At 35.4% G+C, this 26,982-nt stretch overlaps 1 long non-coding RNA gene across 1 annotated transcript in view; it reads right to left on the reverse strand.

The window, feature by feature from the left end:
* Positions 1-2,784: 2,784 nt before the first annotated feature.
* Positions 2,785-26,982, reverse strand: part of LOC147827619 (uncharacterized) — a 58,732-nt gene continuing 34,534 nt past the window's right edge. The window contains exon 3 of the long non-coding RNA XR_015451955.1: positions 2,785-3,979. This is a non-coding gene — a long non-coding RNA (uncharacterized LOC147827619). The remainder of the gene's footprint in view (positions 3,980-26,982) is intronic.

A 26,982-nucleotide genomic window follows, 5' to 3' on the forward strand; every position in this document is an offset into this window, starting at 1 on the left:
TTGTTTTTTGTTTTTTTGGTACTGGGGATCGAACTCGGGACCTAGAAATAGAGAATTTTAACCTAAGTATTATACAGTGAAACTGGAAAAATGAAGGTAGGAGGTCTATGAGGTTTGACATTTCAACCCCGAGGACCTAAGTGCAGTGACTATGAATGGATGAATGGCTGTTATATTATCTTCTACAGGTTCTATACTCTCCTTGATATAGTTTCACTCTGGAGTTATGGTTTATACCTAGATGTTTTGTCAAAGCCTCATGCACTCATGATTGGATCATGGGGGCATGATACTTATCAGTGGATTATTTGATCTCTTCCTTTGATCTCTTTCTGTTCCCTGCCCCCATTCCAGGAGCTGTTTCTTCTCTAGTGTACCCTTCTGTCAGGCCATCCTGCCTTGGAGCCAGCTAATATTATGGACTGAAACCTCTACAAGCTCTGAGTCAAAACAAACCTTTCCTCCTTTAAGTTGTCAGTGTTGAGTACTGTGTCTCAGCAACAAGAAAGTAAGACATCTGGTATTCCTCTAATATGATGGAATTTATAGTGGTACTAGAAAATAAGATCAGGAAAATTGCCTGTATCCTGAAAATGGTTAGGACCTAGAGAAAAACTACCTAAAATAGGTCTTGAAGAAACTGGCATTTTTTTATAAGGCTATCAATGATCCTATTCAGCCTGAAGAGATGAATGGCAAGCCCAAAGGAAGAGACAAAATTATCATATACTTTGGCTCTTGATAATTGGAAAAGCAGCCCCTAGTTCTAAGTATACACAGCACTTCCTTCACCAGGATATATAGTCTAAAAAGCAGAGTCAGGGCTGGATTTACCCCAGCAGCAACAACGCAATATGTGCACCCTTGGCACAGCTTTGTCTTGCAGCCCCTGGTAACTAAGTCACAGGTAGTTCAGGAAGCTTGTAGTAATGTCAGGTGCCGACCCAAATACCTTCTCTTTGAGATACTCTACCTGTTATCCTATACCTTACCCATAAAATCATCACTCAGAATGGGATTACTCAACCAATTTATGTGTGTTATTTATGCATGTTGAACACATAAATGATACAGAAGTACATGTCTAGCAAAGCTGAAGGGCCACTGTAACAATGAAGATATATTCAGATCTAATACTAAGTGCCTAGATAATATTGCTTTTAGAAATTAGATGTAGAATGTTTATAGTTTCTGTTTGATAAACATAACTATACATAGTACTTCTGGAATTCATATAGCACATTTATAGTTTATGACAGCACTTCAGAGTTTTACTTTCAGAAATTTGATGCTGATCCTCAGGACAACCCATTGAGGTACACTAAACATGACATTTTGTAGAAATTCTGATATCGCAAAAGAGTTATGTTGACAGAGAGGTTATGAATAGAACTGCTCAGCTGGATTCATAATCTTTTTTTGTTGTTGTTAAATTCTTTTATTGTTACATTTTATGTATACAACACAATTACATTTCTCATTGGGAATTGTACCTTTACATAATGCATCTTGGTTCTTCTTTTTTCCCCATTCCTAGCCCTCCCTTCACACCCTCCACCCTTCCCTATTTACAAAGACTTTATTTACATTTTTTCCATTTCTCACCATTTTTCCTTTCCCTTCTTTCCTTTCCCCTGCCCCTCCCACTACCCCTACCCCTTTGGACCTTTTCTTCCTATTTTGCATTATTGATTATTCATTCTAATCATTGGTACATTTTAGGTATACAATATAATGACATTAATCATTGGAAATTTGCACCTTTCCATAATCTCTCTTGGTTCTTATTTTTCCCCCTTGCCCAGCCCTCCCTTCAACCCCTCCATCCCTCCCTATTTACAAAGATTTTGTTCCTATTTTTCTATTTTCTCATATTATGGATTCATAATCTTATAAGTAGTATTTACCTTCTAAATGCACAGAAAAAACAGTAAATATTATGTTAACTTATATAAGAAAAATGAAATATTTAGGATTTTGAGATTTCATAAAATTATTTTTTCACTTTTACTTAAAACCAATGATTAATAGAATTCATGGAAAATAGGGAGAGGTCTTCCACAGCTATGTAAGTAGATCTTTTCTCCAATTTTCTTCATTTTCTTGGTATTTTCAAAATATGCAAGAACTTACATTAAATTTGCCATGTTTCTCAATTTGTGCCATGTATCTGAGAATGGGACTGTAAATGTGTGAGTGTGTATAATTTGATATTACATGCAAAAATATCTAAAAATCCATCAAAGGAGCTCCAAATAGGATACAAGGATAAAGTTTTAAATGAGATTCTTTGGTAAAAATTGCTAATATAGATTATTGTAAAAAAGGTTTTAAATATGATTATAGAATCATTTCTAATCATTCTCATGGGTAGTTAAGTACTCATACAGCACTCAACTAAAAAACAATAACAAAGTTCTCTCATGTAAATGACCACAGATGTGTCAGTTAACTTTCAATTACTGTGACAAAATAACTGAATTAATAGAGAGGAAAAGTTTAATTTTGGTCATGATTTCAAAGGATTCAGTTATGATCACTTGGACTTGTTGCCTTTGAGCAAGTGGCTCCACAGTGTATTGGGCTGGAGTATGAGGTACAAGAGACTGCTCACCTCATGGCAACTGAGAAGTGAAAAAGAGGTCCAGAAAGGGACCAGTGTCCCATCCCCTCCTTTAAGGCATGGCCCCAATAACCTAACTTTCTCCCACTGGACCTCGCCTGCTAAAGATTCCACTACTTCTCAGTAGTACTTCCGCTGGATGACCAAGTCCTTAACACGTGGGCTTTTGGGGAACATTTAAAACACAAACCACAGAGTCAGATTAGGTCATTTATTTATCTTGTATTCATCCATAATGTTTAAATTACATGAATATACCAGGTTCAGTTTGGTGACCATTAAACCTATTTTATTAAGATATCATGAAATCCAGATGTTAAAATTTTGAGATTCTACACATAGCACAATAATTGTAAATATTCTGTTCTATGCAAATCACAATGCAAATGGGTTAAAATAGTGAAATTCTGAGTTCCTATTTATCCTCAAGGGAATGTTGCTTTTATACTTTAAAAATATAACAAAGTACAATAGCAGAGCCCCTTTTAGAGTCAAATTTAGAATATAAATTCCAAGTTACTGTAATGTTAAAAACACAGCATGATTTGAAAGTAACAAAACAGAAAATCAAGACAAGAAAACAACAATGTATTTTATGTAAAATATTTTGAATTAAAATCCTCAAGAGGGGAAAAAAATGCTGGTCTATAATCTTCACATATTAATGTTCAAGAGCTAACAGGAAGATAAGAGATTCAAAAAGCCCATCTGGGTCCCCATATTTTTCATCACTAAGTTCGTCCTTTCTTCATCATCTAAACAATACATTTCAAAGAGCAGACATACAATGACTGAATTTTTCAGGATTCATGTTGACAGAAACAAAACCAAGTAACCTCATTTGTATTTTCTAATGGTAAACTACATCATATTGCATTCTAGCTTTTCTTGATGTATCAATTTTATCACTTATTAGCATAGAATCCCCTAAAAACAATTTTACAAATACTTTTGAAGATCTTAAACTTACATCTCAATTTTCATCAGCTTTTGTGATGTAAGAATATGCAGCACTTTTTAAAGTACTGTTGAAATGAAGTGCAAAATGATTTTAAATGAACAATGAAAATGAAACCTGAGTACTATGAGTTTAAATGTCAATAAATCCTTGGTTTCCAAATCCTTGGTTTCTAATGCTACATTTTCAGATTTTTTTGTGAAGAAAAAAATCTCCTTTTATTGTCCTTTATTTCTTTTCTTTTTTCATAAGATTTAAGAAATCTGCCCAAGATTTTCCAAGCTCCTTTTGGGGGCTTTCCATAATGACAGCTCCAGGCTTTGACTTCAGGTGACTGTGAAATCTTCTTCATAGAAATCAGTTGAAATTATGCTGGTAGTAATTATATTGAATTTACTCTGAGAATAGATAGAGCAAATAAATATGTATAGGATCAATTTTTACATTCAATTAAATATTTGCATTTTGCTCAAATAATTAACATGAGGGTGAAATTATCTTGTGAAGCACATTATACACATTTATATAGCAGATATTACTTTGTTAGCAATAAAATATTTCCAGTATGATGATAGGCACATGTGGAAGCAAATCCTAGGAATGAAGCATTTATAGTAAACATCCATATGTTTTAGTAAACACAATTGGGAGCTTTCCAGAGTAAGCAAATTGTGAATTCTTTAAATAATACTGAAGAAGTAAAATAGTCACTCTTTTCATATGCATGAAAGGGAAAAAATAATACTGAGTAGCATTCTTTGAGATTGTAACAATTTGTAACAAATAATAATAATAAAAATAGTAACAAGCACATATATATCCATATATATATGGATATATATATCCAGAGAATATATATACACACATACATATATACATATACATATATGGACATATACATATATGGACATATATAGACATACATACATATATATGTGTGTGTGTATATATATATATATACATATATATCCTCATATTTTATGAACAGATGACCTTAGACCCATAGGCAATTTAGTAATTTTCAGGTGATAAACGACCTGGCAGCTCTTAAGACCTAATCTTAAAGACTAACACTTAGAAAATACTATGTTAAGTCATGGGGCACTTTTCTAAGTACTCTCCATACATTAATTCTCATAAACTGTCTTTGAAGGCTGATTCGATTATGACTTTTGTTTCACTGATGAAGAAACTTAGACTTTGGGTGATGCAGTAGATGAGGAAGGTCAGACAGCTAGTAAGCTTATCAGAGATTCAAATGCAGACACTGGCTCTGGGGTTTGCATTTGCAGTGCTTTGCATTACATGTAGATTCTTTAGTTTAATGGGTGAAAAATTATCTAGTTCTGATCGTTCTCCAAGCCCTAATGTAAATACTTGAGGAAAGCTGATGTTGCATGTTTCTTGAGCTACCCCATGGTACTCCACTCGACTATCCTTGAGGGGCATCATTGTCTCAAAAGCCTTCACATTTGCAGGATTTTCTAATCTGCCAACACAAGGGGGAAAATTTTGCCCTTCACTAAAGGTTACTTTGAGGGCAGCTGCCCCTAGATAAATGAGTACTTTTAAGTTAACAATTAAGTTATCTTTTTGAAAGGTAATATGCAAGATACGAGCACATGAAAACACTATTATGAAGGATAATGGAAGTACTTTCTATGAAAACTTCTTAGGAATTAAACTAGAGTTAGAGCAAAGAAAGGGAACTATTCACACTCAACTGCTCACTCAGATCTCTTTCCTAGACAGCCTTTCCAAAATACACACTCCCACTCTTCATTCCCTCACCCTGCTTTGCGTTTTTCAGTTTGGTGTCTCAGACTGGCCTAAAGGTGGTCAGATGCTCAGTGTGCTCATTCAGCAGGTCCCTACTGAAGGCTGGATTGTGGATTAATCATAGAAGAATGGAATGTAGCTCTCTCTGCTCAGCCAATGAATGGGTAGGAACAACCAATGAGTGGTCTTGAGACATTCTTCTGCAGACACTTAAGAGACAACCTACAGAATGGGAAAAAAAATATTTTCCAGCTATTCCTCAGACAGAGCACTAATATCTAGACTATAGAAAGAACTGAAAATTTAGAGCTCCCACAACAAAAGGCCCAATCAAAAAAAAAAGGAGGGCAACAGAAATGAACAGTCACTTTTCAGAAGAAGAAATACAAATGGACAATAAATACATGAAAGAATGTTCCACATCTTTGTCATTAGAGAAATGCAAATGAAAACAACACTGAAATTCCATCTTACTTCTGAAAGAATGGCTATCATCAAGGAATCAACAATAGCAAATTTTGGTGATGCTGTGGGGAAAAGAGAATTTTTCTACACTGTTGGTGGGAATGAGAGCTAGTACAACTACTATGGAAATCAGTATGGAGATTCCTAGTAAAACTAAAACTAGAAATTCCATCTCACCCAGCTATTCTTCTTCTAGATATCTTCCCAAAGGAGTTAAAGACATCATAATACACTAAAATATGCAAACTCATATTTATAGCAGAACATTAAATACCTAAATTTTTGAAGTGACCTATATGTTCATCCACTGATGAATGGATAAAGAAAATGCAGTATTTATACACAATAAAGCACTACTCTGCCCATAAAGAAGAATAAACTAAAGTGATTTGAAGGAAAATGGATCCACTTTGCGACGATAATGTTAAGTGAAATTAATCAAATACACAATCTTAAATATTGCATGATTTCTCTTATATGAGAAACCTAAAATATAAATAAAGAGCAAAATAAAAGTTAGGTAATTGGAAACACGGAGATAGATCTTTTGCTAGAGGGAAGAGATGAAGGGAAGAGATGAAGGGAAGAGGGGAAGGGGATGAAAAGAAGTATTAAGATGTATTGTGGTGCTCATTTCAGCAGTACTTATACTAAAACTGCAACGAAGCAGAGATTAGCTTTCTTATACATGAACAACACACTTACTGAAAAAGGAACTGGAGAAACAATTCCTTTCAAAATAGCATCCAAAAAAATGAAATACCTAGGAATCAGCCCAATGAAAGAAACCAAAGAACCCTACTCTGAAAACTATAGTACTTTGAAAAAAGAGATCGAAGAGGATATCAGAAAATGGCAAGACATCCCTCGCTCCTGGGTAGGAAGAACCAATATAGTGAAAATGGCCATACTTCCAAAATTGCTATATAGATTCACTGCAATCCCAATTGAAATTCCAGTAGCATACTTCGTGGATCTTGAGAAAATAATCCAAAAATTCATTTGGAACAATAGACCTAGAATAGCAAAACCAATTCTAGGCAACAAAGACAAGTCCCCAACTTGAGACTATACTACAAAGCTACTGTGATAAAACCAGCATGGTACTGGCAAAGAAACAGACCTGAGGACCAGTGGGACAAATTAGAAGATGGAGAAACAACTCCAGACACACTCAGCCACCTCATCTTTGACAAAGAAGCCAACCACCCTCACTGAAGGAAATATAGCCTCTTTAATAAATAGTGCTGGAAAATCTGCCACCTGCCTCACAATTGAAACGTGCTCAGTTCAATCCCTGGTACCAAAAAAACCACAAACATATGTATGTATGTATATATAATATATATACACATACATACATACACACACACACACACACACACACACACACACACACATCTATAGTGCTGGAAAAATTGGTTTCCAACTTTCCAAAGATTAAAATTAGACCTGTATCTCTCACCGTGCACTAAACAAGAAATGTTCAACATCACTGATCATTCAAGAGATGCAAATGAAAAATGCTGAGATTCCACCTCACCCCAGAAAGAATGGCTGCTATCAAGAAATCAACCAATAACAAATGCTGGCAGGGCTGTGAGGCAACAGGAATGCTTCTCCAATGTTGATGCGAGTGTAGACTGGTGCAACCACTGTGGAAATCAGTATGGAGATACCTCAAAGAACTAGGATTGGAGGTCCCATTTGACCCAGCCATTCCCCTGCTTGGTATCTTCCCCAAAGAATTAAAAGAATCATACCACAGTGTTATATGTACACCCATGTTCATTGCAGCACAGTTTGTAATAGCTAAAACATGGAAACAGTCCAAGTGCCTGTCAACTGGAGACTGGATAAAGAAGATGTGTTTATTTTTATGAAGTGGAGTACAACTGAGCCATAAAGAATGAGACAGTAGAGACATTTATAGCTAAATGGATGCACATTGAGGCCATACTCTTAAGTGAAATAAATAGGACACCCATGTGTAAATACTGAATAGTTTCTCTGCTGTGAGAAACTGAAAGTGTAAATATGGGTCCAAATGTATACTAGATAATGTGAAATAGGAAGAAAAAGTGCAAAGGAGAAGGGAAATTGGAAAGGGATAGAGAAAAGGAAAGGAGGGAATAGAATTGATATGAGAAAATGAAAAAAATGTAAACAAAGTCTTTGTAAATAGGAAGGGGTGGAGGGGTGGAGGGGTTGAAGGGAGGGCAGGGGAAGGGGGAAAATAAAAATCAAGATATATTATGTACAGGTACAAATCTCCAGTGATGAATGTTATTATATTGTATACTAAATTTTATTGGTAAAATGTACCAATAAAATTAATTTTTTTAAAAAAGATGTGTTGTGTACATGTACCAAGTCCCCACAATGAATGTAATCATTATGTACTGAAAACACATACTAAAAAAAAATAAAAATTGGAAAAAAAGAAAAGAAATACCAGTTTTTAAATAAAATAAATCCAAACAAACAAAAGAAATGTTCTTGATGCAAAGTTTCATCACTGGCCAAGAATACATTCCTTTGAAAAGAAAATCTGACATTGGTATTGTTCCATACAATTGAAAGAAACACTACATTATTTATCCTGCATCACATCAGTTCTTCACTCATTTTTATATCTGAAAATGACGTTTTTAATAATAAGGTACAATCAATTAGTATCACCAAAAATATTCCATTATCATTGACCAGAAAGATTTCAAATACTGTACTGTTCCAGTCATTGTGCTATAAATACTGGTAGAAATTACTATCACTTTCTATTTGATATGTTTCCAAGCACTTGATCTGTTATAAAGTTCATATAATGTGCATTATTGTTATCATTACCATCTCATTGATCCCTCACAGCAGCCTAAAGCAAAAAAAAATTATTCTAAATTACATATGAAAAATTGAAGGTATAAAGCTGAGTAATTTATCAGTAAAAAAATGACTATTTATTAGCACAGTTAAAACTGACCTGCAGGGGTAGGTTTGGATAGCTCAGTGTAGCCTGCTTAGCAGGTGTAAGGCCCTGGGTTCTATCCTCAGCATCACAAAACAAACAAACAAGCCTAACACAAAAAATAAAACCTTAATTGAATACATGGTTGATGCTAACACAGTTTTCTTTCTTTCTATTTCTGTGTTAATCTAGTAAATTTCTGGAAGAAAAAAAACCCATAAATTTCATTAGTAAAGTGCCCCCCTACAAAGAGGACTTAGAAGAAATGAAGATTTTTGTATATACCAACAGCTGTTCAAAGAAGACTACTTGATCACAGTAAAGATTCCATAATCTCTTCCTTCACCTAGATCACTTCCTCCATTAGGAAATGAATTCAATGACACAGAGAAAGTGTCATCACTTAAATTAAGGGATGAAGGAGGGAAATTATGTAGACATCTGCTTTAGAAATAGGGGGCTGAATGATTCATACTCAAATTATAGTACATTGGGATTCAATGATTTGGGAATATTACAATCTAGAAATACTGTTGGATCAAATATATAAGGCTATGCACTGAAAGCATAGTCATATATCCCATTAGAAAATAAAATGATAATGATTAACTACACCTAAAATTAATTTATAATTAAAAAGCAAGGATAAGAGCAATTAAAAATCCAGGCTAACTCAAGACAACATTTCCAGTTCACTAATAACAAATTATCCTCCCCTAAAACTGAGGGAGGGAATATTGTCAAATGTTGTCGACACTTCTGAGTATGAAACTAAATTAGTGTTTAGTAAGCTCCAGTAGCTTGACATTTTTAATATATAAATAACAAATGTTAATATTCTATGTGACTATTAAACAAAATGCAAAAACCAAAAACCTGTCTCTTGGGCTTCCCTATTCTCCCCTGCTACACCTTGATCTTTCCAAGTGGAAAGCAGTTCTGAACTCTTTGGTGATTCAACCACCCAAGGATTCTCACAATGTGGAAACCTCACAAGCTTTCCAGCCTGCTCACTACACCCCTCTCGGCCTCACCTCCGACAGATGAACTCCTCAGTCCTTCTGGGCCTTTACAACTGGAATTTTCTCTTTCCCCAGAATTGCTTTCCTAGGACCTGGGAGTATTTGTATCTAGTTCTTATGAAAGCAATTGCTCAGATCTCTTTCCCAAACAGCTTGTCCAAACTACACACTTTCACTCTTCATTCCCTCACCCTGCTTCACGTTTCTCTGCCTAGCTTCATCACAGTGTAATTTTATATGTTGTGCCCAGTTGAATAAATGTTTATTGGCTGTCTCCCTCACCTGCGATGTAAATTCTGAGGCGGGGATTTTGTTTTACCCCCAGTTCCTATAAGGGATCCCCATAGGCACAACATGCTCAGAAAATATTTATGTCAATGAACGTGTATATTTACATCTCATCAATTTAGGTGACTGTCTAATGTCTAATCACCATCAGGTGATCAATGACTGAAGAGCATTGCTAGAATTCTTACCTGTCCCTGTCGTGCAGCTAATGATTTTGCAGGCTCCCTGTCACCTATTGACAGTGTTCCAATCTAAGGAAGAGCAGTAAAATAACAGAGTAGATTTTAGCTTCTCCCATGCACAGCTGGCTGGACTTTTTCCATATTTAATCTCTTGTTCCAAAAAAGAGTTATCTTTTACAAGTTTCCCACCCCAGCCCCACATCAGAGATCTGAATCTCCAAGCAAAGTGTCCCATGTTCATAATTCTGAATGACAACTGTTGTTGCTATACTCCTCCTCTTCATTTTGCCGCTCTCAGGGAAGAAAAAAAAATGTTTAAGAGCCTGGAACTTTAACAAGTCTCTGACTTTATTTTATATGACACTTTGACTTGTTAGCTAGAAGCATTGCAAATTAGATCTGGATTATATTTTAAATGAGCTAAATTATTCCAAAGGGGGTAACTATTTAAAAGATATAACCTAGAAATATCATGGAAGTCCAAATCACAATCTTTTTTTTTAATTTTTCAAAATAGAAGAGTTTAGATTTTTAAGAGCCATACCCATATATATAATCACTTTACTGACAATACTTGACTAATTAACATTAGAAAACATCATAATCATTGAGAACATTATAAGGATATTTAATATTTTAGATTAATTCTGAAAATAATAATTGTAATACTATGTGACAGGCAATATCACAAACACTTAGTGGCTATTATTACTTCCTTCACCTATGGTCCAAGTGGCACTCTATATCTCCAGGGATATACGATTGTATGTGCCTGCAGTTAATTCCCACCTGCCTAGCTGGTTTAGCTCCATCTGCTCTTAAATCCTACAACCTATTTTCAGTAGAGCTGCCCAGTGAAGCTTTAAAGGATAAATTGTATTATCTCACTTTCTTTTTTTTGGTACCAGGGATCGAACTTGGTACCTTGTGCTTGTGAAGCAGGCAATGGAACCACTAAGCTAAATCCCCAGCCCTCACTTTCTTTTTTATTAGTACATGTTAGTGACACATACTAAATATATTCAAAGTGGGTAATTGGTACAGCATATGCATATCACATTTTAATCCTTTTTTCTAAAGTTTATTGGTGGGTGTGTAGAACATAATGTTTACAGTGCTTTATGGACTTGCTACGTGCAATAACATCCCAATTTCTTTTTTTTCATCCCTTATCCCTTTCCTTTCTCCCTCCTTCCTCCCTCTCTGGATCCCTTTCCCCTTTGCAAACAATCTATTGCCCTAATCTTGACCCTTTTTCTTTCCCTTCCCCTTCCTCCAACTCCCTCCATCTCACTTTTCTGCTCAAAACCTTGCCATAGTTTTTCATTTGTCTTGAAGTAAAATGCAAATATCTAACCATTTCCCATGAGGTCTTGCATAAAGTGCCTCTCTGACAGCAGCAACATCTCCCACTTGCTCACATTGCCTTCCTTGCTGCTAAATGAAACTTCAGCCTGGCTCCTTCTCCCTGCTGATGCCCTCTCCCCTTGCAACATTTCCCTCAGGCATTTGCATGGCTACTTTCCTTTCTCCTCCAGTCTGTGTTCAATGTTGTTCTCCTAGTGGAGTTTCCTGGACCACACAATTTAAAATGATATCCCCATCCTGACAGTCTTTCTTCCTCCATTTTCTTCAATAGTGACACATCACCTGATATATATATATATATAATTTGTTTTCACCTTCCACTCTTTTAGAATATAAGTTCCATGAATGCATTTTTTATCTATTTTATTTATTTCTGTAGCCCAGTACTTAGAATAGTATTTTGTACATGAAAGCTAGTAAGTTCACTTCAAATTCGTTTTTACGTGGACATACAAATTAAACAATGAGATACCATTATGGCCTATTAAAGAGGCTAAAATCAAACACAGCGACAATGCCCAGTATCAGCAAAATTTGGAAAAATAAAAACTCTCAATCATCTCTAGTGGGAATAAAAAATTAGTACAGGCACTTTGGAAGAGTTTAGCACTTCATTATCAAGATAAATATAACCTCAGCATGAGATCTAGCCAGTAGGCTCCTAGATAGTCACTCAAATGAGTTGAAACCTGAATATAAATGTTTATAATAGTTTTATTCATAATCACCAAAAACTGAAGCAACCAAGATGTCCTTCAATAGGTGAGTGGATAAAAAATTGTAGAAATCCATGATTTAGAATATTAAACAATGATAAAAAGAAATGAGCTAGTCACGCGGAACACACGCCGAATCAGCCCGCTGCAGACAGGCAGGTCTGTGCAGGACCTACCAAAGTCCTGAGTCATGCTGAAGAAGCCTAATCACCTCGCTGCAGACAGGCAGGTCTGCCCATGCCCTACTGAGGTCCTGAGTGGCACAGAACATGCTGAACCAGCCCGCTGCAGACAGGCAGGTCTGTACACGCCCTAACAAAGTCCTGAGTCAGGCGGAAGACACAGAATCACCCCGCTGCAGACAGGCAGCCATCTGATTCCACACTACAAAGACACAGAGGACACCAGACCACCAGACCAAGGTACTGAGTCCCACTGTTCCCGGCCCAGAGGTAGGGGCTTCTGAGCCGTCATCCCACTGCTCCTGGTCCAGAGGAAGGGCCTTCCCGGTCACCATCCCTCCCGCTGCTCCCAGCCCAGAGGAAAGGGTTTTTGGGTCACCATCCCTACTGCTGCTCCCAGCCCCTGTCCCACCTCACCCAGCTCAGAGGAGGTAATCCGTGCAGGCGCTAACAGCCCCCCGCCCCAGTCAAAACGAGAAAACACGTAAATAAGTCTCAAAACCAGACTTCCAGATCACCTACAGCAACCCCAAAGAGAAATGAGATGGAACCCTCTGATACTCAACCACCTGGACCCACTGAACTGGCAACAAAAGGGGATCTGGAAAAAATGAAATCAGAAATAATTTCTCAGATAACAGGAGAAATTGTGCCCTTAGTGCAAGACATGATTAATAAATCTAGAGAGGAGCTGAGGAACATGATGGAATCCCAACATAAGAAACAAATGGAATCCATAAAACAGATGCAAATAGATTGCCAGGACATGAAAAACTCCACTGAAAGTCTACACAGCAGAATGAGCCAATGTGAGGACAGAATTTCAGATATAGAAGATAAGATTGCAATTAGTAACCAGGAAAAGAAAAATTGCTTCAAAATTATAAGGGAACATGAGAAATCAATCCAGCAGCTGCTAGATGATGCAAAAAAGAATAACGTAAGACTGATTGGGCTCAATGAAGAAACAGGAGAGAGTGCAGATGACATAAAAAAATCTGTTCACAGAAATAATGGCAGAAAACTTCCCAAGCAGGGGAAAAGAGCTTGACATACAGATAAGTGAGGCATATAGGACTCCAAATAGTCTTGATCAAAAAAAATCTACATAAAGGCATATAATTGTTAAGATTCCAGAAACTCAAGAGAAGAACAAAGTTCTACAAGCAGTTAGAGAAAAGAAACAAATCACATACAAAGGAAAGCCCATCAGAATCACAGCAGACTTCTCAACACAAACCATCAAGGCAAGAAGCACTTGGAGTGACATATTCCAAGCTCTAAAAGAAAACAGCCTCCAACCCAGATTGATGTACCCTGCAAAACTATCTTTCAAAATGGATGGAGAAATAAGATACTTTCATGACAAAGAGCACCTTAGCAACTTCGTGAATACCAAACCAGCACTCCAAAGAATTTTACACAATATCCTAGGAACAGATATTGAGGATCACAACCCCAGAAAGCAAAGCAGAATGAACCCATCTGGCATGACAAGAAATTAAATGGAAAGGGGGAGAACCCAACAAAAAGAAAAAGTCATGGCAATGATAAGTCAATACGTTTCAGTTATAATCATCAATGATAATGGTCTCAAATCACCAATCAAAAGAAACAGATTGGCAGAATAGGTCAAGAAGCAAAATTCAACAATATGCTGCATACAAGAAACACACTTCATTCAAAAGGAAACTCATAGACTGAAAGTTAAAGGGTGGAAAACAATACTGCATGCGATAGGAACCCAAAAAAAAGCAAGAGTAGCTATCCTCTTGGCAGATCAAGTAGATTTCAAACCAACCAACACTGATTAAGAGAGACGAAGAAGGACACTACATCCTTGTAAAGGGAAGAATCCAAGAGGAAGAGATGACAATCATAAATATCTATGCAAAAAACACTAATGCACCCAATTATATAAAACAAATACTAATGGACATGAAAAGTCATATATGCACTAATACAATTGTAGTAGAGAACCTCAACACCCCACTGTTACAAATAGATAGATCAACTAGACAAAAAATAAGTAATGAAATACTAGAACTCAATCGGACTCTTGAACAAATGAACTTAACAGATGTTTACAGAGTCTTCCACCCCACAAAATCAGAATACACATTCTTCTCAGCTGCACATGGGTCATTCTCCAAAATAGATCACATACTCACACATAGAACATGTTTAAGTAAGTGCAAAGGAATTGAAGTTATCCCCTGTATATTATCAGACCATAGTGCGATGAAACTGGAGATCCATAGCAAAAGAAACTCAAAAAATTTCATAAATATGTGGAAATTGAACAACACACTTCTGAATAACCAATGGGTCACAGAGGAAATTAAAGAAGAAATCAGGCAGTTCCTTCAATTAAATGACAATGACAATACAACATATCGGAATCTATGGGACACAATGAAAGCAGTCTTATGAGGGAAATTCATAGCAGTGAATATGCATATTAGGAAAACAGAATGAGCCCAATTAAACAACCTGATGCTCAACCTCAAGCTTCTAGAAAAAGAAGAGTAGGACAACCCCAGAGCTCACACAAGGGAGGAAATTATAAAGATCAGAGGAGAAATCAATGCAATGGAGACTAAGAGAATGATACAAAAAAATCAATGAAGCCAAGAGTTGGTTCTTCGAAAGAATCAACAAAATTGACAAACCCTTAGCCAACCTTATCAGAAAAAGGAAAGAAAAGGCCCAAATCCATGCAATTAGGAATGAAAAGGGTGAAATTACAGCAGACCCAGCAGAAATCCAGAGGATCATCAATACCTACTTCCAGAACCTATACACCAATAAGATGGACAACACAGAAGAAATGGACAGATTCCTAGATACATATGAATTACCAAAGTTGAACGAAGAAGACCTAAAAATTCTGAACAACCCAATATCAACCAATGAAATTGAAAATGTAATTAAAAACTTATCAACTAAGAAAAGCCCGGGCCCTGATGGCTTCACTGCTGAATTCTACAAGACATTTAGAGAGGAACTGCTGCCACTACTGTTTAAACTCTTCAATGAAATTGAAAGGGAAGCAATACTCCCAAATTCATTCCTGGAAGCAAGCATCACCTTGATCCCCAAAGCAGAGAAAGACCCAACTGAAAAGGAGAACTATAGGCCAATCTCACTAATGAACATAGATGCAAATATCCTTAATAAGATAATGGCAAACAGAATGCAGAAGATCATCAAGAAGATCATACACCCTGATCAAGTGGGATTCATCCCAGGGATGCAGGGATGGTTCAATATACGAAAATCAATCAATGTGATACACTATATCAATAGAGCCAAGGACAAAAACCATATGATTATCTCCATAGACACAGAAAAAGCATTTGACAAAATCCAACATGCATTTATGATAAAAACCCTACAAAAAATTGGAATAGATGGTCTCTACCTCAAACTGATAGAAGCCATCTATGAAAAACCAACAGCCAATATCATACTAAATGGTCAAAAACTGAAATCCTTCACACTAAAATCAGGAACAAGACAAGGATGTCCACTCTCACCACTCTTGTTCAATATAGTTCTGGAAACATTAGCCATGGCAATTAGACAAGAGAAAGAAATAGATAGAATAAAGATAGGTAATGAAGAAGTCAAATTGTCATTATTTGCAGATGACATGATACTCTATATAGAAGACCTCAAGAACTCCACCAAAAGTCTTCTAGACTTAACAACCAAATTCAGTCAAGTACCTGGTTACAAGGTCAACACACAAAAATCAATAGCTTTCTTCTACACAAATGACAGATTCACTGAGAGAGAAATAGGGCAAAGAATTGCTTTCAAAATAACATCCAAAAAACTGAAATACCTAGGAATCAACCCAACAAAAGAAATCAAAGACCTCTTCTCTGGAAACTATGGCACTCTGAAAAGAGAGATTGAAGATACTATCAGAACATGGACAGACATCCCCTGCTCCTGGGTAGGAAGGATTAATATAGTGAAAATGGCCATACTTCCAAAACTGCTATATAGATTAAATGCAATTCCAATTGAGATCCCAGCAGCATACTTCATAGACCTCGAGAAAACAATCCAAAAATTCATTTGGAACAAGAAGAGACCCAGAATAGCAAAAGCAATTCTAGGTAACAGAGACATGGCAGGGGGTATCACAATCCCCAACCTGCAACTATACTACAAAGCTACTGTGATAATAACAGCATGGTACTGGCAAAGAAACAGATCTGAGGACCAGTGGAACAGATTAGAAGATGCAGAAACAACGCCAGACACACTCAGCCATCTCATCTTCGACAAAGGAGCCAAACACCCTCACTGGAGGAAAGATAGACTCTTTAATAAATGGTGCTGGAAAAATTGGGTTTCAACTTGCCAAAAATTAAAACTAGACCTATATCTCTCACTGTGCACTAAACTAAAATCAAAATGGATTAAAGATCTAAATATTAAAATAGAAACTCTGAACCAGTTGGAACAGAGGTTAGGTAGAACCTTTGAAGACATCGGTGTAGGAAAAGATTTTATGAACAAAACCTCAATTGCCCGTGAACTAGCACAATCAACAAATGGGATCTCTTCTTATTAAAAAGCTTCTGCACAGCAAGAGAAACCACCAGCAGTGTGAAGAGACAACCCACAATGTGGGAAAAAATCTTCACCTGCTCTTCCTCAGACAAAGGTCTACTATCTCGAATCTATAAAGAACTTAAAAAGATCAGACCTCCCAAATTTAAAGACCCAATCCAAAAATGGGCATCTGAAATGAACAGACATTTCTCACACAAAGAAGTAGAAATAGCAAATAAATACATGAAAAAATGTTCAACATCACTGGTCATTTGAGAGATGCAAATGAAAACAACACTGAGATTCCACTTCACTCCAGAAAGAATGGCTCCTATCATGAAATCAACCAATAACAAATGCTGGCAGGGCTGTGGGGAAAGAGGAACACTGCCCCACTGCTGGTGGGAGTGTAGACTGGTGCAACCACTGTGGAAATCAGTATGGAGATACCTCAAAGAACTAGGACTGGAAGTCCCATTTGACCCTGCTATTCCACTGCTGGGGATCTTCCCCAAAGAATTAAAAGAATCATACCACAGTGATATATGTGCACCCATGTTCATAGCAGCACAGTTTGTAATAGCTAAAACTTGGAAACAGCCCAAATGCCCATCAACTGGAGACTGGATAAAGAAAATGTGGGGTTTTTTTTTTAATAAAATGGAGTACTACTCAGTCATAAAAAATGAGAAATTAGAGACATTTATAGCTAAGTGGATGCACATTGAGGCAATACTCTTATGTGAAATAAATAGGACACGCATGTGTAAATACCGAATAGTTTCTCTGGTGTGAGAAACTGAAAGTGTAAATAAGGACTAAATGTCTAAGAGGTAATGTGAAATAGGAAGAAAAGGGGCAAAGGGGAAGGAAGTGGGAGGGCTAGGGGAAAGGATAGAAGGGAATGGGATTAATATGAGAAAATGGAAAAATAGGAACAAAATCTTTGTAAATAGGGAGGACTGGAGGGGTTGAAGGGAGGGCTGGGTAAGGGTGAAAAATAAGAACCAAGAGAAATTATGTAAAGGTGCAAATTTCCAATGATTAATGTCATTATATTGTATAGCTAAAATGTACCAATTATTAGAATGCATAATTGATAATGTAAAATAGGAAGAAAAGGTCCAAAGGAGTAGGGGTAGTGGGAGGGGCAGGGGAAAGGAAAGAAGGGAAAGCAAAAAATGATGAGAAATGGAAAAAATGGAAATAAATTCTTTGTAAATAGGGAAGGTTGGAGGGCGTGAAGGGAGGGCTAGGAATGGGGAAAAAATAAGAACCAAGATGCATTATATAAAGGCACAATTCCCAATGAGAAATGTAATTGTGTTGTATACCTACAATGTACCAATAAAAGAATTTAATACAAAAAGAAAAAAAAAAATAAATGAGCTAAAAAAACATGAAAAGATAGGAAAGAACCTTAATTATAGATTGCTAAGTGAAAGAAGCATGAAGGGAAGGGGAGAGGAAAAGCTTAAAAAGAGACTATTATTTTAAATAAAGAAAAACATTTATATACTAATTTGGTAACTAAATTCAAAGATGAATTTATTAACTTTTTAATCTTCACCAAAGCACTTTGATACAGGTGTTATTGTTATTTCCTTTTTGCAGATGGGGGAACCCAACTCACACAAGGTATGTGACTTTCCCAAGTTCATGGTTACCAGTTGGCAGCTGCCGGTGTGGAAGCCAGAATGGATCACGGCCAGAAGTAACACTGCCCATTACCACACCACATTATACCCTCAGAAGCCATTAAATGTACAAGGAAAACACCATGTTGAAAAAACCACTGCAACAAGGCCTGCAGGCTGGAGGGTATTTCCTGTAGTATGTTCAGAGGAGGCCTGTGCCTTGTAGTCAGGCCATGACTGCATCGGTACAGGGTGGACCAGTTGTCCAAAGAAGAAAACTACAATTCAGGAATGAAGTTTTAGAATTCTGTTTGTTGTCATTATTATGTTTGTTATTACCTTTGAAAATGAAAATGACCTAATTACTGCTAACTTATGTAGTCTTTTAGTGATAAATATCAACAGTTTTTACACTGTTGCACAGATCTCAATGTGGGTAGATTCAGAGGTACATGTTTTCTGTTTTGCTTTTAAAATCATTTATGAGGCATATATTAATATGAGTGCCTATGTGGTGGAAAGGAATGCCTGTCTAATGTTTGTAAAGGATTAAAAAATACAGCTGAATTGGCAAGTTAGGTAAACTGAGAGATATGGCCAGACGAGTCATTGGGTGTAAAACAGAAAATTCCCAGTGGTCCACCCCTGACGCAGTACAGGGGGCTCTATAGCTTTCTTTTTTAGTTTCTAGATGTTCTGTTATCACTACAATCTTTCACAAAGTCTGGATCTTCAAAGTGACCTTTCTCCAGCAGAGCTTAAAATAGAAATTTCACTCCATTTCTGCCTAAGGCAAAAATAAAACAACCCTGATATTCAGCCTCTTTCTATGTTATACAGTCCATAATAAAATATAATCATAATTTCTTTCCAAAACAGAAGATCTATCCAATTAACCTTGAATATTTTTAAGAAAACTCACAATAGAAAAGATAATTGCATGGTTGTCAAAAATTATGACTACCCAGGTACAATAGAGCCCCATAAAATAGTTCTTATCAAAAGATTAACACTTACTATGTAGCACTAATGAAACGTAATTGTGAGAGTTGTAAAAATACATAACTGAAACAATATAAAGTCATTGTACACAAAATACACAACCAAAATTAACTTAAAGTGGTAGAAAAATACACTAAATATATTTTAAACTTTTAACATAGGAATATATCCCACTATATAGAAATTACTCTCTGCAAATACTTTAAAGAAAAAAAACAGGAGAAATAAAATGCTTTCCTTACCCCCTATGGGTGTGACAAGATTATTCTATGAACAGGTTTCTAATACATACACTGTGTAAAAGTCAAAGCCTTTAATGTATAGTCCTTCGTTTACAAAAAAAGCAAGGAAAACAACCTTTCACTCATATAGAAATGAAGAAAATTGCTAAAGAAAGGGAAAAAAGCCCTGTTGTCAGATAAGCAAAATAGCTCTGCTTACACAGTAATTTATGGTAATATCAGAAAGCTTTTGATATAATTTCACACCTATTGCAGGATAGGACATTGGAGAAGATAAAGGACTCAAAAAGATAAGGAGAAATTAAACCATTTTTTTAAGAGTGGGAAGAAAGTATCTTGTAAAAAAAATTTTTGACAATTTGTTTTGATAGTCATAACAATCTATGTAATTTCTATATGCAATGAGGAACTGCTGTCTCAAAAAGTGGCAGCCTAGTATTTCCCCAATTGCTACAAAAAGTCATTTTTGAAAACAATAAACATGAGAAAGTTTAAAAATACATATATATGTATATATATATTTGTATATGTGTGTATATATATATATACATATTTATACACACCCAGTAATGTTTGTCAGCTAAACTGCTATCATTTGACTAGTTTAGCTTTTTAAAACTCTTATCTTCATTTTCTTTGATAGCAAATCAATTTTCCAATAATGTAATTTTGCCTTTTGGGGTATTATAATCAAAAAGCAATTCAAAATATATTTCTATAAATACTGAAAACTACTTTCATATTAGACATGTAGTAAATAAACGAAGAAATATTATCACAGTAGTTCCCCTTTCCTTTCTTGTTATCTGAAAACCTGAGCCTTAATTTACATATTTTTTCATCAACCTCTGAAGTTCTTAAGGTCAAAGCTTGAACATAACGTATTTGTTATTCTGCCAAATTTTGTTTTGAATTTGAAAGTACCACTTAGTGCTCAAGTTTCACTTCGTATATTGAAAATAGGAATGGCACCAATAAAGCATTTTTGATAGAGCTTTTTACCTTCTTTGCTGACCATTTGTCTATGAACTTCAATGTATATTAGCCCTCTCGTCATTCTTAAACATGAATTTCTAAACTCTGTTTCTGACAAACATTACCATGGAGCTCTTCATTTCAGGAAATAGAAGAAATTTTGTCATTCAAAGAGAACATATTATGGGAACTCTGTTACTTGCTTTTAAAGAACATTGACAAGAAATTTGGGGAGGAAAATGCAAGTCTTGTCTCTGATCTCCTTAACAAATCTCTCCTAAGGCAGAGCTGTAACGAATGGTTCTAGAAAGTTCTTAAACAGTGTGTGTCACTGGCCTGGATGGCCAACCCTTTCAAGACAGTTGATGTTATTCAATAAAGATAACATCAGGGGTGGGAATTTAGCTCAGTGGTTCTGCCGCCTGCCTCGCAAGTGGAAGGACCGGAGTTCGATCCCCGGTACAAAAAAAAAGATAACATCAGAATCTAAAGTAACTAGCTTGAGTTTCTGAAGTATTTTGAGGAAATATTTTGTGAGAGTGGGAAGTATATTTTAATGCCATTCACATGTTTTCCTGAGAATGAAAGCTGATCTCTGAGGGTGTTGAAAGCATTACAAGTTAATTTCAATGCAATTTCAGGGGCTGACAGGGAGGTGGGAAGAACCAGAAGTTGAGTGGGGGTTCAAGAGCATTGAGGCGAACATTTTTGATCCATTGGAAAAACACAAAGTGCTGGAACCTGCTGTGGAAGGTCCATGTTTGAGCCTTTATAGCAGTTGTGCAGCTCTCTTGAAAATTTACACTGTCATTTTATTTATAGCAGATGTCTCTTAAAGCAAATATTTTTACTTTATCCTATACAAATCTGATGGAAAATCACAAACATAATGTGGAGTTTTGGCCATGCTGTAGAGATCTACAGTATTTTCTACAAAGAATTATGAGCAAGGGGAAAAACTGATAATGGTCTAAGGCTGAAGGATAAAGGGTAATCAAAACAAGGCTTCTGCCGATGCCTTTATGAAATGTTTTAAAAGAGAAGGCAAAAGTTGAAACTACGGATTAAACCAACTAAATTAAATCATCTTGTATTCCAAATATGTTCCACACCTCAGAATAAAATGACCAGAACCCAGCATGAGCCAATTCCATGTCTCAGATTCTAAAAAATAATAATAATTTCATTTGAATTTTTCTAACCAAAATGTGTATTGGTTTCTTGTGTATATCCACTGGAAAAAAAGAAAATCTAAATATACATTTCATTTTTCTAGCTAGTTCTGAATTGCAGTTTCTTGAACTCAATTTTGAGTATAGTGACTTAAGTCTATGTACTATTGTTGCTCAGCAGTTACTAAACTGCCTGATGGAGAAGAGGTATCATCTAAAATTTAACTCCTCATGTAAACATAGAATGTTAAGTTTAAGGGGGAAGAGGATTCTGTCCAGAAAAATTACACTGAAAAATATAAATATAAGGAAAGCAAGATATATTATAAAATTATGTAAGTGAATATCAGCAACCTTAATTTTCTAATGAACTGGTCTATTCAGCTACAAATATTTACTCTTATATTTTATATTCTTAAGTAACCGAATTGAAAAACAGAATTACATAAATTTTGGAAATCAAAATCCAGATAAGTAAAACATACATTTCTGAGAATTCACTGTTCATTATTCATAGTTTGCAACAATACACATTTCAGAAAGGAAGTCATTAAAATAATGTGGCTGTTATGTTTTCACAGGCCTCTGTGAGAGTTTAACCAATACAACAGCATAAGCTCTCTTGTCCCTAAAAACACAAATCCATGACAATGACATGAGATTGATGGAATTTGTAATCATATATTTTCACTTATGCAATAAATTTATAATTTCAAAGACATTATTCAAAATGACCCCAGTGCATTACAATGTGTGGATTCCTTCGCTGTTTTGCATTAATGTCTGCAGAAAATTTTTACACTCTTAACAATCTGCTGTTGGTGCTTCAGTGGGTTGCTTACAATTATAATTCTGGTCACAGATGAGGGTTAAAATACCTTTAACCTTTACAAATGTATTATGTGGCACACTGACATAGCTTTTATTGCGGATAAAATCTATGACAAATTTCTGTATGACAAAAGAAGAACATGATTTCGTATTAAATTCTGATGATAGAGACATATTTCTCTGCTTGTACTTCTGAAATGTTTTGGATACAGTAACAATGGGCAATAGTTTCTCTTCTGTTACATCACTAAAAATCTCAAAATCCACTTCATTTTTTATGGGTCCAGAGCCTCAGTAAATATTTCTTAAGCAGAACTGAAAAACAAGATGAACACTGTTCAGAATTTAGCTCACTTCTAACCAGGATGATCAAAACAGCAAAACATTCAGCTAGTTAGACATAATGAGAAGCAGAAAGGGAAAGCCACAAAAGAGCATGGAACCTGAGTGTTGCCATGAAGGTGTATAAGAGCTCCAGCAAAAGTTTTTCAAATACAATTGTCAAGATAATGGTAGGTCCCTCTGACAGTCATTTAAAAGAAAGAATAAAGCTTATTATAGTAGCTTTTTGGAGTTATAAAAGCACTTGAGTTTTCAGGGAGCCACAGACTCCTAAAATGTTTCTGACATTCCCTCAAAAATTGGTGTTATGACATTGTCATAATACATAATCATATAGTCAAGGAATGATTGGAAGTAAATCCATAATAGGATTTTTTCTCTTTTACATTGCATTCCAGACACCTTTTTTCTCTCCTCCCTAAGGTTAAGAAAGAAAAGTACATTTTTTTCTTCTGATCCCTTTTCCTGACAATGTCTTGGAAAAGACAAGAACTCTGGTTGGGCCGTATTTTGTCAAATTTTGTTATCGTGAAAAATCTCAAAGAACTCCATGTGTGAGAATCAAAACTCTCTGAGAGTGTGCTGGATACCTCTTGGTTTCCTACCTAGGAGAAAGTATCCCCTTAAATTACAAGGAGGTTTCACACCTCTATCAGAAGCTGTGTAGACTCTGTTTAACAGATCTGCTGAACTTGACTCTTTTTCCACTGCATTCTCTGCATGACACCAGAGACTGCCTTATACTAGGCTTTTAATCAAAAGATCACCTGAAGTCAGACCCAAGCTTAGCATATGAAGTAGTCAAGAGTGAAAATACACCCTCTTCCCAGAAAAAAGAGCATGTGGCTTTAATTGTATTTATTTATTCTTTCCATTTATTTTGTTAAAAAAACTTCCCTCATCACCTAAGCCTTTAGGCTCATGTACATAATAAAAAACATTGCTAAATATAAATAATGCATACTGTCTATTAGAGTTCTCAAAAAAAGTCTACCAAAATAACTTTCTTTATAGTCGTGAGCTTGAAATAAAAGTCTACAGCAAAATAATACTTAGTTGGTTTTATTTAAATCAATTAATTACATTTACATCCAGCTCATAGTTTAATGACTTTATAATATTTATTGAGATTTTAATTTAGGAGAACTTGTAATTTTCCCTCAAGTTTTAGTGTTTAATGGTTTTTCCACCTTGAGATATATCTTACTGTTCTGATCAAACAATTGGTCATTTTAAACACTATCTTTAAATCTTTTAAAGTTAGCCAGTTTAATTTGCTTTGAAGCAAGAAAGAAATTTAGTAAAATAAAGAAACTAAAAGTTATTACAGAGCAATATTTTCCTTTGGCTATGCACTGTTCACATTTAACCATTTGACCAGAACTTTATTTTCAGAAATATTAGAAGAACAGTTTCCTAAGGCTAAAGCCATGGAACTACAATACTGTAATCTGATTGAAAATAGAAACTATGCCTGACATTGGTCAATAAAACCAACTAAGATGTCTATGCTGGGTCAGCAATAGATCTATTCCTTCTCTCAATGAACAAGTTTTATTTGTTTATTTATTTACTTATTGGTACCAGGGATGAAACTCGGGACCTTGTGCTTGTGAGACAGGCACCAGAACCACTGAGCTAAATCCCTGGCCCTGAACAAGTTTTACATGTGATCACATCACCTAAGAAAATAAACTGACCCTGAGATTGTCGGTCATCAGGGCCTGGGACCCGCTCCTCCCTAGGTAACCCTCAGACTTCTTTGGGACTGTTTCCACATTTATTAGACAAAGACTGATCATGAGTGAGGGAATAGATGCAAAGGGCTTAGAACAGAATCTCACAAAGTAATCAAGAAACGTTTGCTATTATTATTGTTATTCAACCTGATGTTGTTATTCAAGCTTTTCACTTTCACATTACAACCCTCACTTGAAATGACTCTTCTGTCTTGTCTTTGTATATTCAATATCTCAGCCAAGTTGATCTCTCTTTTCTCTGAAGTCATATTGACCTTTTATCCCAAAGCCCATTTTGGGGCATGTCTTATTATTGAAACATATCTTATTTCCACAGACACAAAAGTACAAGTTGTTTTAAGAAGATTAAAACATCCTATATGTCTTGTATCTAGATTTGGCATGTAGTGCGTGTTCTGTCCTTGTGTTACAATTGATGCTGCTCGGAATCCGAAGAGTTAACCAGCCACTATGTAGGCCATTCTTTTTCTTAGTCAAGTTAGAGAACCACATATTTTCATCAGATACCTAGTTTGCTTTTGAGTTTTGTTTTTGCTCTTGTTTTTGCCTTAAAAATTATTTCCTTTACACCTGCCTCACAAGTACAAGGTCCTGAATTCAATCTTTGGTACCAGAAAAAAAATTATTTCCTTTAATAGTGACTCTATGTAATACTGACTTTAAAATATATTCTTACATACTAAAATTCTTGGATTGAGGTCAAGCAAATCCAGGATTATATATTGCTTCTCTTTATAATCCAGTTTCCATAAACAGTTTTATATTTTGATGTTGTACTACAGAACCTGAATATAGAATCTTGGATATGTCTATAAGACTTTAATTCTCTACAGCCAATATGATACAGCAACTATTATTGAAAGAATTAAAGAATTAAAGGTTATAATCTTTGGCGTGTGTGTGTGTGTGTGTGTGTGTGTGTGTGTGTAATTCTCATTGTTAACAATGAGAATTTCAAGTATTTAAGATCTATGTGTGGATTTCATTTAAACCCATAAATAAATGGCTTGCGTGAAGGGAAGGTAGCTGTTTAAATGATTACATGTCTAAAAGGAGATTTTTAAATTACCACATTCTTGTTTAAAAAAATTCACTTATATATTAAAATGAAACCTCAAAAATCTGACTTAGTTTTGTTATTGTTGTTGTTAATTTTCTAAAAAAATCAAAGTCTTCTCTAGTTACCATTCTTTCCTCTTCATCATAAAACAGAGTTTTTAATTCTTCCACTATGTAGTAAAATATTCAGTAAATTCTGATTTGCATTTCAAATTCAACTTTTTTTTTGAAAAGGAAATCAGATTCTATGACAATTACATTGCTAATCTCTTTAGTACAGACAGTAGGAAGCCTAACTCAGGCTCCTTCTGATGGAAACCCAGAAAAGGAAAAGGTCATGAAATGTTCTTTCTCAGGAATAGTGAAATTTTATTTTGGTGAAATCTTTATTTCAATTTTATTAGTCAAAACGTGTTCACTTAAGTTATTTGCTTGGTTAGGCTTATAATACTGGCTCATTTCCCATTTCTTTTTTTTTCATTAAAAACAAATATCATTAGTTTTGCTATAAAAGAAAGAAACTTTTCAATGCTGATTGGTCACAGTAATATTTTGTTGTTACCCATGTTATTTTAGAAACTTTAAGAAATTATTTCTATGTAATTTGGTTTAAGTATTTTTCTATTTTGTCATTGTTTATCAAAATGAAATGTCCCAAAATGTTAAGTACTCATATATAAGAATATATGGATGTGGGCCAGGGATTTAGCTCAGTGGTTCTGCTGCCTGCCTTGCAAGCACAAGGTCCTGAGTTCGATCCCTGGTACAAAAAAAAAAGAAAGAAAGAAAGAAAGAAAGAAAGAAAGAAAGAAAGAAAGAATATATGGATGTATGGATGGATG

The sequence above is a fragment of the Heterocephalus glaber genome, unplaced genomic scaffold (genome assembly GCF_053883595.1).
Source record: "Heterocephalus glaber isolate CG9 unplaced genomic scaffold, H.glaber_assembly_v1.0 deba00001442, whole genome shotgun sequence".
NCBI lineage: Eukaryota > Metazoa > Chordata > Mammalia > Rodentia > Bathyergidae > Heterocephalus > Heterocephalus glaber.